This window comes from Myxine glutinosa, chromosome 4 (genome assembly GCF_964187855.1).
Source record: "Myxine glutinosa chromosome 4, kmMyxGlut1.1, whole genome shotgun sequence".
NCBI lineage: Eukaryota > Metazoa > Chordata > Myxini > Myxiniformes > Myxinidae > Myxine > Myxine glutinosa.
Window position 1 is genome coordinate 60,159,949 of NC_136264.1, and position 18,881 is coordinate 60,178,829.

Consider the following 18,881-nt stretch of genomic DNA (forward strand, 5'->3'; position numbering starts at 1 on the left):
TATTAGTCACGTGACTTCTCAGCATAAATTCCCCACATTGAGAATACAATGTTGTACGCCTTGTATTAGTCACGTGACTTCTCAGCATAAATTCATCACATTGAGAATACAATGTTGTACGCCTTGTGTTAGTCACGTGACTTCTCAGCATAATTCCCCACATTGAGAATACAATGTTGTACGCCTTGTATTAGTCACGTGACTTCTCAGCATAAATTCCCCACATTGAGAATACAATGTTGTACGCCTTGTGTTAGTCATGTGACTTCCCAGCATAAATTCCCCACATTGAGAATACAATGTTGTACACCTTGTGTTAGTCACGTGACTTCTCAGCATAAATTCCCCACATTGTGAATACAATGTTGTATGCCTTGTGTTTGTCACGTGAATTCTCAGCATAAATTCCCCACATTGAGAATACAATGTTGTATGCCTTGTGTTAGTCACGTGACTTCTCAGCGTAAATTCCCCACATTGAGAATACAATGTTATACGCCTTGTGTTAGTCACGTGAATTCTCAGCCTAAATTCCCCACATTGAGAATACAATGTTGTACGCCTTGTGTTAGTCACGTGAATTCTCAGCGTAAATTCCCCACATTGAGAATACAATGTTGTACGCCTTGTGTTAGTCACGTGACCTCTCAGCGTAAATTCCCCACATTGAGAATACAATGTTGTATGCCTTGTGTTAGTCACGTGACTTCTCAGCATGAATTCCCCACATTGAGAATAAATGTTGTATGTCTTGTGTTGGTCACGTGACTTCTCAGCATAAGTTCCCCACATTGAGAATACAATGTTGTATGCCTTGTGTTAGTCACGTGACTTCTCAGCATAAATTCCCCACATTGAGAAAACAATGTTGTATGCCTTGTGTTAGTCACGTGACTTCTCAGCATAAGTTCCCCACATTGAGAATACAATGTTGTACGCCTTGTGTTAGTCACGTGCCTGCTCAGCATAAATTCACAAATGTTTGTTCCCATTATCGCTAGTCACGTGCTTGCTCAGCATAAATTCACAAATGTTTGTTCCCATTATAGCTAGTCACGTGCTTGCTCAGCATAAACACACAAATGTTTGTTCCCATTATAGCTAGTCACGTGCCTGCTCAGCATAAATTCACAAATGTTTGTTCCCATTATAGCTAGTCACGTGCTTGCTCAGCATAAACACACAAATGTTTGTTCCCATTATAGCTAGTCACGTGCTTGCTCAGCATAAATTCACAAATGTTTGTTCCCATTATAGCTAGTCACGTGCCTGCTCAGCATAAATTCACAAATGTCTGTTCCCCTTATAGCTAGTCACGTGCCTGCTCAGCATAAATTCACAAATGTCTGTTCCCCTTATAGCTAGTCATGTGCCTGCTCAGCATAAATTCACAAATGTTTGTTCCCATTATAGCTAGTCACATGCCTGCTCAGCATAAATTCACAAATGTTTGTTCCCATTATAGCTAGTCACGTGCTTGCTCAGCATAAATTCACAAATGTTTGTTCCCATTATAGCTAGTCACGTGCCTGCTCAGCACAAATTCACAAATGTTTGTTCCCATTATAGCCAGTCACGTGCCTGCTCAGCATAAATTCACAAATGTTTGTTCCCATTATAGCTAGTCACGTGCTTGCTCAGCATAAATTCACAAATGTTTGTTCCCATTATAGCTAGTCACGTGCCTGCTCAGCATAAATTCACAAATGTTTGTTCCCATTATAGCTAGTCACGTGCCTGCTCAGCATAAATTCACAAATGCTTGTTCCCATTATAGCTCGTCACGTGCCTGCTCAGCATAAATTCACAAATGTTTGTTCCCATTATAGCCAGTCACGTGCCTGCTCAGCATAAATTCACAAATGTTTGTTCCCATTATAGCCAGTCACTTGCCTGCTCAGCATAAATTCACAAATGTTTGTTCCCATTATAGCTCGTCACGTGCCTGCTCAGCATAAATTCACAAATGTTTGTTCCCATTATAGCTCGTCACGTGCTTGCTCAGCATAAATTCACAAATGTTTGTTCCCCTTATAGCTAGTCACGTGCCTGCTCAGCATAAATTCACAAATGTTTGTTCCCATTATAGCTATTCACGTGCCTGCTCAGCATAAATTCACAAATGTTTCTTCCCATTATAGCTGGTCACGTGCCTGCTCAGCATAAATTCACAAATGTTTGTTCCCATTATAGCTAGTCACGTGCCTGCTCAGCATAAATTCACAAATGTTTGTTCCAATTATAGCTAGTCACATGCCTGCTCAGCATAAATTCACAAATGTTTCTTCCCATTATAGCTGGTCACGTGCCTGCTCAGCATAAACTCACAAATGTTTGTTCCCCTTATAGCTAGTCACGTGCCTGCTCAGCATAAATTCACAAATGTTTGTTCCCATTATAGCTAGTCACGTGCTTGCTCAGCATAAATTCACAAATGTTTCTTCCCCTCATAGCTAGTCACGTGCCTGCTCAGCATAAATTCACCACATTGAGAATAAATGTTGTATGCCTTGTGTTGGTCACGTGACTTCTCAGCATAAATTCCCCACATTGAGAATACAATGTTGTATGCCTTGTGTTTGTCACGTGAATTCTCAGCATAAATTCCCCACATTGAGAATACAATGTTGTATGCCTTGTGTTTGTCATGTGAATTCTCAGCATAAATTCCCCACATTGAGAATACAATGTTGTACGCCTTGTGTTAGTCACGTGACTTCTCAGCGTAAATTCCCCACATTGAGAATACAATGTTGTATGCCTTGTGTTTGTCACGTGAAATCTCAGCATAAATTCCCCACATTTAGAATACAATGTTGTATGCCTTGTATTAGTCACGTGACTTCTCAGCATAAATTCCCCACATTGAGAATACAATGTTGTACGCCTTGTGTTAGTCACGTGACTTCTCAGCATAAATTCCCCACATTGAGAATACAATGTTGTACGCCTTGTGTTAGTCACGTGACTTCTCAGCATAAATTCATCACATTGAGAATACAATGTTGTACGCCTTGTGTTAGTCACGTGACTTCTCAGCATAAATTCCCCACATTGAGAATACAATGTTGTACGCCTTGTGTTAGTCACGTGACTTCTCAGCATAAGTTCCCCACATTGAGAATACAATGTTGTATGCCTTGTGTTAGTCACGTGAGTTCTCAGCATAAATTCCCCACATTGAGAAAACAATGTTGTATGCCTTGTGTTAGTCACGTGACTTCTCAGCATAAGTTCCCCACATTGAGAATACAATGTTGTACGCCTTGTGTTAGTCACGTGCCTGCTTAGCATAAATTCACAAATGTTTGTTCCCATTATCGCTAGTCACGTGCTTGCTCAGCATAAATTCACAAATGTTTGTTCCCATTATAGCTAGTCACGTGCTTGCTCAGCATAAAACACAAATGTTTGTTCCCATTATAGCTAGTCACGTGCCTGCTCAGCATAAATTCACAAATGTTTGTTCCCATTATAGCTAGTCACGTGCCTGCTCAGCATAAATTCACAAATGTCTGTTCCCCTTATAGCTAGTCACGTGCCTGCTCAGCATAAATTCACAAATGTCTGTTCCCCTTATAGCTAGTCACGTGCCTGCTCAGCATAAATTCACAAATGTTTGTTCCCATTATAGCTAGTCACGTGCCTGCTCAGCATAAATTCACAAATGTTTGTTCCCATTATAGCTAGTCACGTGCTTGCTCAGCATAAATTCACAAATGTTTGTTCCCATTATAGCTAGTCACGTGCCTGCTCAGCACAAATTCACAAATGTTTGTTCCCATTATAGCCAGTCACGTGCCTGCTCAGCATAAATTCACAAATGTTTGTTCCCATTATAGCTAGTCACGTGCTTGCTCAGCATAAATTCACAAATGTTTGTTCCCATTATAGCTAGTCACGTGCCTGCTCAGCATAAATTCACAAATGTTTGTTACCATTATAGCTCGTCACGTGCCTGCTCAGCATAAATTCACAAATGTTTGTTCCCATTATAGCCAGTCACGTGCCTGCTCAGCATAAATTCACAAATGTTTGTTCCCCTTATAGCCAGTCACGTGCCTGCTCAGCATAAATTCACAAATGTTTGTTCCCATTATAGCTCGTCACGTGCCTGCTCAGCATAAATTCACAAATGTTTGTTCCCATTATAGCTAGTCACGTGCCTGCTCAGCATAAATTCACAAATGTTTGTTCCCATTATAGCTAGTCACGTGCCTGCTCAGCATAAATTCACAAATGTCTGTTCCCCTTATAGCTAGTCACGTGCTTGCTCAGCATAAATTCACAAATGTCTGTTCCCCTTATAGCTAGTCACGTGCCTGCTCAGCATAAATTCACAAATGTTTGTTCCCATTATAGCTAGTCACGTGCCTGCTTAGCATAAATTCACAAATGTTTGTTCCCATTATAGCTAGTCACGTGCTTGCTCAGCATAAATTCACAAATGTTTGTTCCCATTATAGCTAGTCACGTGCCTGCACAGCACAAATTCACAAATGTTTGTTCCCATTATAGCCAGTCACGTGCCTGCTCAGCATAAATTCACAAATGTTTGTTCCCATTATAGCTCGTCACGTGCTTGCTCAGCATAAATTCACAAATGTTTGTTCCCATTATAGCTAGTCACGTGCCTGCTCAGCATAAATTCACAAATGTTTGTTCCCATTATAGCTCGTCAGGTGCCTGCTCAGCATAAATTCACAAATGTTTGTTCCCATTATAGCTCGTCACGTGCTTGCTCAGCATAAATTCACAAATGTTTGTTCCCATTATAGCTCGTCAGGTGCCTGCTCAGCATAAATTCACAAATGTTTGTTCCCATTATAGCAAGTCACGTGCCTGCTCAGCATAAATTCACAAATGTTTGTTCCCATTATAGCTAGTCACGTGCCTGCTCAGCATAAATTCACAAATGTCTGTTCCCCTTATAGCTAGTCACGTGCTTGCTCAGCATAAATTCACAAATGTCTGTTCCCCTTATAGCTAGTCACATGCCTGCTCAGCATAAATTCACAAATGTTTGTTCCAATTATAGCTAGTCACATGCCTGCTCAGCATAAATTCACAAATGTTTCTTCCCATTATAGCTGGTCACGTGCCTGCTCAGCATAAACTCACAAATGTTTGTTCCCCTTATAGCTAGTCACGTGCCTGCTCAGCATACATTCACAAATGTTTGTTCCCATTATAGCTAGTCACGTGCTTGCTCAGCATAAATTCACAAATGTTTCTTCCTCTTATAGCTACTCACGTGCCTGCTCAGCATAAATTCACCATATTGAGAATAAATGTTGTATGCCTTGTGTTGGTCACGTGACTTCTCAGCATAAATTCATCACATTGAGAATACAATGTTGTACGCCTTGTGTTAGTCACGTGACTTCTCAGCATAAATTCCCCACATTGAGAATACAATGTTGTATGCCTTGTGTTTGTCACGTGAATTCTCAGCATAAATTCCCCACATTGAGAATACAATGTTGTATGCCTTGTGTTTGTCACGTGAATTCTCAGCATAAATTCCCCACATTGAGAATACAATGTTGTATGCCTTGTGTTAGTCACGTGACTTCTCCACGTAAATTCCCCACATTGAGAATACAATGTTGTACGCCTTGTGTTAGTCACGTGACTTCTCAGGATAAATTCCCCACATTGAGAATACAAGGTTGTACGCCTTGTGTTAGTCACGTGACTTCTCAGCATAAATTCCCCACATTGAGAATACAATGTTGTACGCCTTGTGTTAGTCACGTGACTTCTCAGCATAAATTCCCCACATTGAGAATACAATGTTGTACGCCTTGTATTAGTCACGTGACTTCTCAGCATAAATTCCCCACATTGAGAATACAATGTTGTACGCCTTGTATTAGTCACGTGACTTCTCAGCATAAATTCATCACATTGAGAATACAATGTTGTACGCCTTGTGTTAGTCACGTGACTTCTCAGCATAATTCCCCACATTGAGAATACAATGTTGTACGCCTTGTATTAGTCACGTGACTTCTCAGCATAAATTCCCCACATTGAGAATACAATGTTGTACGCCTTGTGTTAGTCACGTGACTTCCCAGCATAAATTCCCCACATTGAGAATACAATGTTGTACACCTTGTGTTAGTCACGTGACTTCTCAGCATAAATTCCCCACATTGTGAATACAATGTTGTATGCCTTGTGTTTGTCACGTGAATTCTCAGCATAAATTCCCCACATTGAGAATACAATGTTGTATGCCTTGTGTTAGTCACGTGACTTCTCAGCGTAAATTCCCCACATTGAGAATACAATGTTATACGCCTTGTGTTAGTCACGTGAATTCTCAGCCTAAATTCCCCACATTGAGAATACAATGTTGTACGCCTTGTGTTAGTCACGTGAATTCTCAGCGTAAATTCCCCACATTGAGAATACAATGTTGTACGCCTTGTGTTAGTCACGTGAATTCTCAGCGTAAATTCCCCACATTGAGAATACAATGTTGTATGCCTTGTGTTAGTCACGTGACTTCTCAGCATGAATTCCCCACATTGAGAATAAATGTTGTATGTCTTGTGTTGGTCACGTGACTTCTCAGCATAAGTTCCCCACATTGAGAATACAATGTTGTATGCCTTGTGTTAGTCACGTGACTTCTCAGCATAAATTCCCCACATTGAGAAAACAATGTTGTATGCCTTGTGTTAGTCACGTGACTTCTCAGCATAAGTTCCCCACATTGAGAATACAATGTTGTACGCATTGTGTTAGTCACGTGCCTGCTCAGCATAAATTCACAAATGTTTGTTCCCATTATCGCTAGTCACGTGCTTGCTCAGCATAAATTCACAAATGTTTGTTCCCATTATAGCTAGTCACGTGCTTGCTCAGCATAAACACACAAATGTTTGTTCCCATTATAGCTAGTCACGTGCCTGCTCAGCATAAATTCACAAATGTTTGTTCCCATTATAGCTAGTCACGTGCTTGCTCAGCATAAACACACAAATGTTTGTTCCCATTATAGCTAGTCACGTGCTTGCTCAGCATAAATTCACAAATGTTTGTTCCCATTATAGCTAGTCACGTGCCTGCTCAGCATAAATTCACAAATGTCTGTTCCCCTTATAGCTAGTCACGTGCCTGCTCAGCATAAATTCACAAATGTCTGTTCCCCTTATAGCTAGTCATGTGCCTGCTCAGCATAAATTCACAAATGTTTGTTCCCATTATAGCTAGTCACATGCCTGCTCAGCATAAATTCACAAATGTTTGTTCCCATTATAGCTAGTCACGTGCTTGCTTAGCATAAATTCACAAATGTTTGTTCCCATTATAGCTAGTCACGTGCCTGCTCAGCACAAATTCACAAATGTTTGTTCCCATTATAGCCAGTCACGTGCCTGCTCAGCATAAATTCACAAATGTTTGTTCCCATTATAGCTAGTCACGTGCTTGCTCAGCATAAATTCACAAATGTTTGTTCCCATTATAGCTAGTCACGTGCCTGCTCAGCATAAATTCACAAATGTTTGTTCCCATTATAGCTAGTCACGTGCCTGCTCAGCATAAATTCACAAATGCTTGTTCCCATTATAGCTCGTCACGTGCCTGCTCAGCATAAATTCACAAATGTTTGTTCCCATTATAGCCAGTCACGTGCCTGCTCAGCATAAATTCACAAATGTTTGTTCCCATTATAGCCAGTCACTTGCCTGCTCAGCATAAATTCACAAATGTTTGTTCCCATTATAGCTCGTCACGTGCCTGCTCAGCATAAATTCACAAATGTTTGTTCCCATTATAGCTCGTCACGTGCTTGCTCAGCATAAATTCACAAATGTTTGTTCCCCTTATAGCTAGTCACGTGCCTGCTCAGCATAAATTCACAAATGTTTGTTCCCATTATAGCTATTCACGTGCCTGCTCAGCATAAATTCACAAATGTTTCTTCCCATTATAGCTGGTCACGTGCCTGCTCAGCATAAATTCACAAATGTTTGTTCCCATTTTCGCGAGTCACGTGCCTGCTCAGCATAAATTCACAAATGTTTGTTCCAATTATAGCTAGTCACATGCCTGCTCAGCATAAATTCACAAATGTTTCTTCCCATTATAGCTGGTCACGTGCCTGCTCAGCATAAACTCACAAATGTTTGTTCCCCTTATAGCTAGTCACGTGCCTGCTCAGCATAAATTCACAAATGTTTGTTCCCATTATAGCTAGTCACGTGCTTGCTCAGCATAAATTCACAAATGTTTCTTCCCCTCATAGCTAGTCACGTGCCTGCTCAGCATAAATTCACCACATTGAGAATAAATGTTGTATGCCTTGTGTTGGTCACGTGACTTCTCAGCATAAATTCCCCACATTGAGAATACAATGTTGTATGCCTTGTGTTTGTCACGTGAATTCTCAGCATAAATTCCCCACATTGAGAATACAATGTTGTATGCCTTGTGTTTGTCATGTGAATTCTCAGCATAAATTCCCCACATTGAGAATACAATGTTGTACGCCTTGTGTTAGTCACGTGACTTCTCAGCGTAAATTCCCCACATTGAGAATACAATGTTGTATGCCTTGTGTTTGTCACGTGAAATCTCAGCATAAATTCCCCACATTTAGAATACAATGTTGTATGCCTTGTATTAGTCACGTGACTTCTCAGCATAAATTCCCCACATTGAGAATACAATGTTGTACGCCTTGTGTTAGTCACGTGACTTCTCAGCATAAATTCCCCACATTGAGAATACAATGTTGTACGCCTTGTGTTAGTCACGTGACTTCTCAGCATAAATTCATCACATTGAGAATACAATGTTGTACGCCTTGTGTTAGTCACGTGACTTCTCAGCATAAATTCCCCACATTGAGAATACAATGTTGTACGCCTTGTGTTAGTCACGTGATTTCTCAGCATAAGTTCCCCACATTGAGAATACAATGTTGTATGCCTTGTGTTAGTCACGTGAGTTCTCAGCATAAATTCCCCACATTGAGAAAACAATGTTGTATGCCTTGTGTTAGTCACGTGACTTCTCAGCATAAGTTCCCCACATTGAGAATACAATGTTGTACGCCTTGTGTTAGTCACGTGCCTGCTTAGCATAAATTCACAAATGTTTGTTCCCATTATCGCTAGTCACGTGCTTGCTCAGCATAAATTCACAAATGTTTGTTCCCATTATAGCTAGTCACGTGCTTGCTCAGCATAAAACACAAATGTTTGTTCCCATTATAGCTAGTCACGTGCCTGCTCAGCATAAATTCACAAATGTTTGTTCCCATTATAGCTAGTCACGTGCCTGCTCAGCATAAATTCACAAATGTCTGTTCCCCTTATAGCTAGTCACGTGCCTGCTCAGCATAAATTCACAAATGTCTGTTCCCCTTATAGCTAGTCACGTGCCTGCTCAGCATAAATTCACAAATGTTTGTTCCCATTATAGCTAGTCACGTGCCTGCTCAGCATAAATTCACAAATGTTTGTTCCCATTATAGCTAGTCACGTGCTTGCTCAGCATAAATTCACAAATGTTTGTTCCCATTATAGCTAGTCACGTGCCTGCTCAGCACAAATTCACAAATGTTTGTTCCCATTATAGCCAGTCACGTGCCTGCTCAGCATAAATTCACAAATGTTTGTTCCCATTATAGCTAGTCACGTGCTTGCTCAGCATAAATTCACAAATGTTTGTTCCCATTATAGCTAGTCACGTGCCTGCTCAGCATAAATTCACAAATGTTTGTTCCCATTATAGCTCGTCACGTGCCTGCTCAGCATAAATTCACAAATGTTTGTTCCCATTATAGCCAGTCACGTGCCTGCTCAGCATAAATTCACAAATGTTTGTTCCCCTTATAGCCAGTCACGTGCCTGCTCAGCATAAATTCACAAATGTTTGTTCCCATTATAGCTCGTCACGTGCCTGCTCAGCATAAATTCACAAATGTTTGTTCCCATTATAGCTAGTCACGTGCCTGCTCAGCATAAATTCACAAATGTTTGTTCCCATTATAGCTAGTCACGTGCCTGCTCAGCATAAATTCACAAATGTCTGTTCCCCTTATAGCTAGTCACGTGCTTGCTCAGCATAAATTCACAAATGTCTGTTCCCCTTATAGCTAGTCACGTGCCTGCTCAGCATAAATTCACAAATGTTTGTTCCCATTATAGCTAGTCACGTGCCTGCTTAGCATAAATTCACAAATGTTTGTTCCCATTATAGCTAGTCACGTGCTTGCTCAGCATAAATTCACAAATGTTTGTTCCCATTATAGCTAGTCACGTGCCTGCACAGCACAAATTCACAAATGTTTGTTCCCATTATAGCCAGTCACGTGCCTGCTCAGCATAAATTCACAAATGTTTGTTCCCATTATAGCTCGTCACGTGCTTGCTCAGCATAAATTCACAAATGTTTGTTCCCATTATAGCTAGTCACGTGCCTGCTCAGCATAAATTCACAAATGTTTGTTCCCATTATAGCTCGTCAGGTGCCTGCTCAGCATAAATTCACAAATGTTTGTTCCCATTATAGCTCGTCACGTGCTTGCTCAGCATAAATTCACAAATGTTTGTTCCCATTATAGCTCGTCAGGTGCCTGCTCAGCATAAATTCACAAATGTTTGTTCCCATTATAGCAAGTCACGTGCCTGCTCAGCATAAATTCACAAATGTTTGTTCCCATTATAGCTAGTCACGTGCCTGCTCAGCATAAATTCACAAATGTCTGTTCCCCTTATAGCTAGTCACGTGCTTGCTCAGCATAAATTCACAAATGTCTGTTCCCCTTATAGCTAGTCACATGCCTGCTCAGCATAAATTCACAAATGTTTGTTCCAATTATAGCTAGTCACATGCCTGCTCAGCATAAATTCACAAATGTTTCTTCCCATTATAGCTGGTCACGTGCCTGCTCAGCATAAACTCACAAATGTTTGTTCCCCTTATAGCTAGTCACGTGCCTGCTCAGCATACATTCACAAATGTTTGTTCCCATTATAGCTAGTCACGTGCTTGCTCAGCATAAATTCACAAATGTTTCTTCCTCTTATAGCTAGTCACGTGCCTGCTCAGCATAAATTCGCCATATTGAGAATAAATGTTGTATGCCTTGTGTTGGTCACGTGACTTCTCAGCATAAATTCATCACATTGAGAATACAATGTTGTACGCCTTGTGTTAGTCACGTGACTTCTCAGCATAAATTCCCCACATTGAGAATACAATGTTGTATGCCTTGTGTTTGTCACGTGAATTCTCAGCATAAATTCCCCACATTGAGAATACAATGTTGTATGCCTTGTGTTTGTCACGTGAATTCTCAGCATAAATTCCCCACATTGAGAATACAATGTTGTATGCCTTGTGTTAGTCACGTGACTTCTCCACGTAAATTCCCCACATTGAGAATACAATGTTGTACGCCTTGTGTTAGTCACGTGACTTCTCAGGATAAATTCCCCACATTGAGAATACAAGGTTGTACGCCTTGTGTTAGTCACGTGACTTCTCAGCATAAATTCCCCACATTGAGAATACAATGTTGTACGCCTTGTGTTAGTCACGTGACTTCTCAGCATAAATTCCCCACATTGAGAATACAATGTTGTACGCCTTGTATTAGTCACGTGACTTCTCAGCATAAATTCCCCACATTGAGAATACAATGTTGTACGCCTTGTATTAGTCACGTGACTTCTCAGCATAAATTCATCACATTGAGAATACAATGTTGTACGCCTTGTGTTAGTCACGTGACTTCTCAGCATAAGTTCCCCACATTGAGAATACAATGTTGTATGCCTTGTGTTAGTCACGTGAGTTCTCAGCATAAATTCCCCACATTGAGAAAACAATGTTGTATGCCTTGTGTTAGTCACGTGACTTCTCAGCATAAGTTCCCCACATTGAGAATACAATGTTGTACGCCTTGTGTTAGTCACGTGCCTGCTTAGCATAAATTCACAAATGTTTGTTCCCATTATCGCTAGTCACGTGCTTGCTCAGCATAAATTCACAAATGTTTGTTCCCATTATAGCTAGTCACGTGCTTGCTCAGCATAAAACACAAATGTTTGTTCCCATTATAGCTAGTCACGTGCCTGCTCAGCATAAATTCACAAATGTTTGTTCCCATTATAGCTAGTCACGTGCCTGCTCAGCATAAATTCACAAATGTCTGTTCCCCTTATAGCTAGTCACGTGCCTGCTCAGCATAAATTCACAAATGTCTGTTCCCCTTATAGCTAGTCACGTGCCTGCTCAGCATAAATTCACAAATGTTTGTTCCCATTATAGCTAGTCACGTGCCTGCTCAGCATAAATTCACAAATGTTTGTTCCCATTATAGCTAGTCACGTGCTTGCTCAGCATAAATTCACAAATGTTTGTTCCCATTATAGCTAGTCACGTGCCTGCTCAGCACAAATTCACAAATGTTTGTTCCCATTATAGCCAGTCACGTGCCTGCTCAGCATAAATTCACAAATGTTTGTTCCCATTATAGCTAGTCACGTGCTTGCTCAGCATAAATTCACAAATGTTTGTTCCCATTATAGCTAGTCACGTGCCTGCTCAGCATAAATTCACAAATGTTTGTTCCCATTATAGCTCGTCACGTGCCTGCTCAGCATAAATTCACAAATGTTTGTTCCCATTATAGCCAGTCACGTGCCTGCTCAGCATAAATTCACAAATGTTTGTTCCCCTTATAGCCAGTCACGTGCCTGCTCAGCATAAATTCACAAATGTTTGTTCCCATTATAGCTCGTCACGTGCCTGCTCAGCATAAATTCACAAATGTTTGTTCCCATTATAGCTAGTCACGTGCCTGCTCAGCATAAATTCACAAATGTTTGTTCCCATTATAGCTAGTCACGTGCCTGCTCAGCATAAATTCACAAATGTCTGTTCCCCTTATAGCTAGTCACGTGCTTGCTCAGCATAAATTCACAAATGTCTGTTCCCCTTATAGCTAGTCACGTGCCTGCTCAGCATAAATTCACAAATGTTTGTTCCCATTATAGCTAGTCACGTGCCTGCTTAGCATAAATTCACAAATGTTTGTTCCCATTATAGCTAGTCACGTGCTTGCTCAGCATAAATTCACAAATGTTTGTTCCCATTATAGCTAGTCACGTGCCTGCACAGCACAAATTCACAAATGTTTGTTCCCATTATAGCCAGTCACGTGCCTGCTCAGCATAAATTCACAAATGTTTGTTCCCATTATAGCTCGTCACGTGCTTGCTCAGCATAAATTCACAAATGTTTGTTCCCATTATAGCTAGTCACGTGCCTGCTCAGCATAAATTCACAAATGTTTGTTCCCATTATAGCTCGTCAGGTGCCTGCTCAGCATAAATTCACAAATGTTTGTTCCCATTATAGCTCGTCACGTGCTTGCTCAGCATAAATTCACAAATGTTTGTTCCCATTATAGCTCGTCAGGTGCCTGCTCAGCATAAATTCACAAATGTTTGTTCCCATTATAGCAAGTCACGTGCCTGCTCAGCATAAATTCACAAATGTTTGTTCCCATTATAGCTAGTCACGTGCCTGCTCAGCATAAATTCACAAATGTCTGTTCCCCTTATAGCTAGTCACGTGCTTGCTCAGCATAAATTCACAAATGTCTGTTCCCCTTATAGCTAGTCACATGCCTGCTCAGCATAAATTCACAAATGTTTGTTCCAATTATAGCTAGTCACATGCCTGCTCAGCATAAATTCACAAATGTTTCTTCCCATTATAGCTGGTCACGTGCCTGCTCAGCATAAACTCACAAATGTTTGTTCCCCTTATAGCTAGTCACGTGCCTGCTCAGCATACATTCACAAATGTTTGTTCCCATTATAGCTAGTCACGTGCTTGCTCAGCATAAATTCACAAATGTTTCTTCCTCTTATAGCTAGTCACGTGCCTGCTCAGCATAAATTCACCATATTGAGAATAAATGTTGTATGCCTTGTGTTGGTCACGTGACTTCTCAGCATAAATTCATCACATTGAGAATACAATGTTGTACGCCTTGTGTTAGTCACGTGACTTCTCAGCATAAATTCCCCACATTGAGAATACAATGTTGTATGCCTTGTGTTTGTCACGTGAATTCTCAGCATAAATTCCCCACATTGAGAATACAATGTTGTATGCCTTGTGTTTGTCACGTGAATTCTCAGCATAAATTCCCCACATTGAGAATACAATGTTGTATGCCTTGTGTTAGTCACGTGACTTCTCCACGTAAATTCCCCACATTGAGAATACAATGTTGTACGCCTTGTGTTAGTCACGTGACTTCTCAGGATAAATTCCCCACATTGAGAATACAAGGTTGTACGCCTTGTGTTAGTCACGTGACTTCTCAGCATAAATTCCCCACATTGAGAATACAATGTTGTACGCCTTGTGTTAGTCACGTGACTTCTCAGCATAAATTCCCCACATTGAGAATACAATGTTGTACGCCTTGTATTAGTCACGTGACTTCTCAGCATAAATTCCCCACATTGAGAATACAATGTTGTACGCCTTGTATTAGTCACGTGACTTCTCAGCATAAATTCATCACATTGAGAATACAATGTTGTACGCCTTGTGTTAGTCACGTGACTTCTCAGCATAATTCCCCACATTGAGAATACAATGTTGTATGCCTTGTGTTTGTCACGTGACTTCTCAGCATAAATTCCCCACATTGAGAATACAATGTTGTATGCCTTGTGTTTGTCATGTGAATTCTCAGCATAAATTCCCCACATTGAGAATACAATGTTGTACGCCTTGTGTTAGTCACGTGACTTCTCAGCGTAAATTCCCCACATTGAGAATACAATGTTGTATGCCTTGTGTTTGTCACGTGAAATCTCAGCATAAATTCCCCACATTTAGAATACAATGTTGTATGCCTTGTATTAGTCACGTGACTTCTCAGCATAAATTCCCCACATTGAGAATACAATGTTGTACGCCTTGTGTTAGTCACGTGACTTCTCAGCATAAATTCCCCACATTGAGAATACAATGTTGTACGCCTTGTGTTAGTCACGTGACTTCTCAGCATAAATTCATCACATTGAGAATACAATGTTGTACGCCTTGTGTTAGTCACGTGACTTCTCAGCATAAATTCCCCACATTGAGAATACAATGTTGTACGCCTTGTGTTAGTCACGTGATTTCTCAGCATAAGTTCCCCACATTGAGAATACAATGTTGTATGCCTTGTGTTAGTCACGTGAGTTCTCAGCATAAATTCCCCACATTGAGAAAACAATGTTGTATGCCTTGTGTTAGTCACGTGACTTCTCAGCATAAGTTCCCCACATTGAGAATACAATGTTGTACGCCTTGTGTTAGTCACGTGCCTGCTTAGCATAAATTCACAAATGTTTGTTCCCATTATCGCTAGTCACGTGCTTGCTCAGCATAAATTCACAAATGTTTGTTCCCATTATAGCTAGTCACGTGCTTGCTCAGCATAAAACACAAATGTTTGTTCCCATTATAGCTAGTCACGTGCCTGCTCAGCATAAATTCACAAATGTTTGTTCCCATTATAGCTAGTCACGTGCCTGCTCAGCATAAATTCACAAATGTCTGTTCCCCTTATAGCTAGTCACGTGCCTGCTCAGCATAAATTCACAAATGTCTGTTCCCCTTATAGCTAGTCACGTGCCTGCTCAGCATAAATTCACAAATGTTTGTTCCCATTATAGCTAGTCACGTGCCTGCTCAGCATAAATTCACAAATGTTTGTTCCCATTATAGCTAGTCACGTGCTTGCTCAGCATAAATTCACAAATGTTTGTTCCCATTATAGCTAGTCACGTGCCTGCTCAGCACAAATTCACAAATGTTTGTTCCCATTATAGCCAGTCACGTGCCTGCTCAGCATAAATTCACAAATGTTTGTTCCCATTATAGCTAGTCACGTGCTTGCTCAGCATAAATTCACAAATGTTTGTTCCCATTATAGCTAGTCACGTGCCTGCTCAGCATAAATTCACAAATGTTTGTTCCCATTATAGCTCGTCACGTGCCTGCTCAGCATAAATTCACAAATGTTTGTTCCCATTATAGCCAGTCACGTGCCTGCTCAGCATAAATTCACAAATGTTTGTTCCCCTTATAGCCAGTCACGTGCCTGCTCAGCATAAATTCACAAATGTTTGTTCCCATTATAGCTCGTCACGTGCCTGCTCAGCATAAATTCACAAATGTTTGTTCCCATTATAGCTAGTCACGTGCCTGCTCAGCATAAATTCACAAATGTTTGTTCCCATTATAGCTAGTCACGTGCCTGCTCAGCATAAATTCACAAATGTCTGTTCCCCTTATAGCTAGTCACGTGCTTGCTCAGCATAAATTCACAAATGTCTGTTCCCCTTATAGCTAGTCACGTGCCTGCTCAGCATAAATTCACAAATGTTTGTTCCCATTATAGCTAGTCACGTGCCTGCTTAGCATAAATTCACAAATGTTTGTTCCCATTATAGCTAGTCACGTGCTTGCTCAGCATAAATTCACAAATGTTTGTTCCCATTATAGCTAGTCACGTGCCTGCACAGCACAAATTCACAAATGTTTGTTCCCATTATAGCCAGTCACGTGCCTGCTCAGCATAAATTCACAAATGTTTGTTCCCATTATAGCTCGTCACGTGCTTGCTCAGCATAAATTCACAAATGTTTGTTCCCATTATAGCTAGTCACGTGCCTGCTCAGCATAAATTCACAAATGTTTGTTCCCATTATAGCTCGTCAGGTGCCTGCTCAGCATAAATTCACAAATGTTTGTTCCCATTATAGCTCGTCACGTGCTTGCTCAGCATAAATTCACAAATGTTTGTTCCCATTATAGCTCGTCAGGTGCCTGCTCAGCATAAATTCACAAATGTTTGTTCCCATTATAGCAAGTCACGTGCCTGCTCAGCATAAATTCACAAATGTTTGTTCCCATTATAGCTAGTCACGTGCCTGCTCAGCATAAATTCACAAATGTCTGTTCCCCTTATAGCTAGTCACGTGCTTGCTCAGCATAAATTCACAAATGTCTGTTCCCCTTATAGCTAGTCACATGCCTGCTCAGCATAAATTCACAAATGTTTGTTCCAATTATAGCTAGTCACATGCCTGCTCAGCATAAATTCACAAATGTTTCTTCCCATTATAGCTGGTCACGTGCCTGCTCAGCATAAACTCACAAATGTTTGTTCCCCTTATAGCTAGTCACGTGCCTGCTCAGCATACATTCACAAATGTTTGTTCCCATTATAGCTAGTCACGTGCTTGCTCAGCATAAATTCACAAATGTTTCTTCCTCTTATAGCTAGTCACGTGCCTGCTCAGCATAAATTCGCCATATTGAGAATAAATGTTGTATGCCTTGTGTTGGTCACGTGACTTCTCAGCATAAATTCATCACATTGAGAATACAATGTTGTACGCCTTGTGTTAGTCACGTGACTTCTCAGCATAAATTCCCCACATTGAGAATACAATGTTGTATGCCTTGTGTTTGTCACGTGAATTCTCAGCATAAATTCCCCACATTGAGAATACAATGTTGTATGCCTTGTGTTTGTCACGTGAATTCTCAGCATAAATTCCCCACATTGAGAATACAATGTTGTATGCCTTGTGTTAGTCACGTGACTTCTCCACGTAAATTCCCCACATTGAGAATACAATGTTGTACGCCTTGTGTTAGTCACGTGACTTCTCAGGATAAATTCCCCACATTGAGAATACAAGGTTGTACGCCTTGTGTTAGTCACGTGACTTCTCAGCATAAATTCCCCACATTGAGAATACAATGTTGTACGCCTTGTGTTAGTCACGTGACTTCTCAGCATAAATTCCCCACATTGAGAATACAATGTTGTACGCCTTGTATTAGTCACGTGACTTCTCAGCATAAATTCCCCACATTGAGAATACAATGTTGTACGCCTTGTATTAGTCACGTGACTTCTCAGCATAAATTCATCACATTGAGAATACAATGTTGTACGCCTTGTGTTAGTCACGTGACTTCTCAGCATAAGTTCCCCACATTGAGAATACAATGTTGTATGCCTTGTGTTAGTCACGTGAGTTCTCAGCATAAATTCCCCACATTGAGAAAACAATGTTGTATGCCTTGTGTTAGTCACGTGACTTCTCAGCATAAGTTCCCCACATTGAGAATACAATGTTGTACGCCTTGTGTTAGTCACGTGCCTGCTTAGCATAAATTCACAAATGTTTGTTCCCATTATCGCTAGTCACGTGCTTGCTCAGCATAAATTCACAAATGTTTGTTCCCATTATAGCTAGTCACGTGCTTGCTCAGCATAAAACACAAATGTTTGTTCCCATTATAGCTAGTCACGTGCCTGCTCAGCATAAATTCACAAATGTTTGTTCCCATTATAGCTAGTCACGTGCCTGCTCAGCATAAATTCACAAATGTCTGTTCCCCTTATAGCTAGTCACGTGCCTGCTCAGCATAAATTCACAAATGTCTGTTCCCCTTATAGCTAGTCACGTGCCTGCTCAGCATAAATTCACAAATGTTTGTTCCCATTATAGCTAGTCACGTGCCTGCTCAGCATAAATTCACAAATGTTTGTTCCCATTATAGCTAGTCACGTGCTTGCTCAGCATAAATTCACAAATGTTTGTTCCCATTATAGCTAGTCACGTGCCTGCTCAGCACAAATTCACAAATGTTTGTTCCCATTATAGCCAGTCACGTGCCTGCTCAGCATAAATTCACAAATGTTTGTTCCCATTATAGCTAGTCACGTGCTTGCTCAGCATAAATTCACAAATGTTTGTTCCCATTATAGCTAGTCACGTGCCTGCTCAGCATAAATTCACAAATGTTTGTTC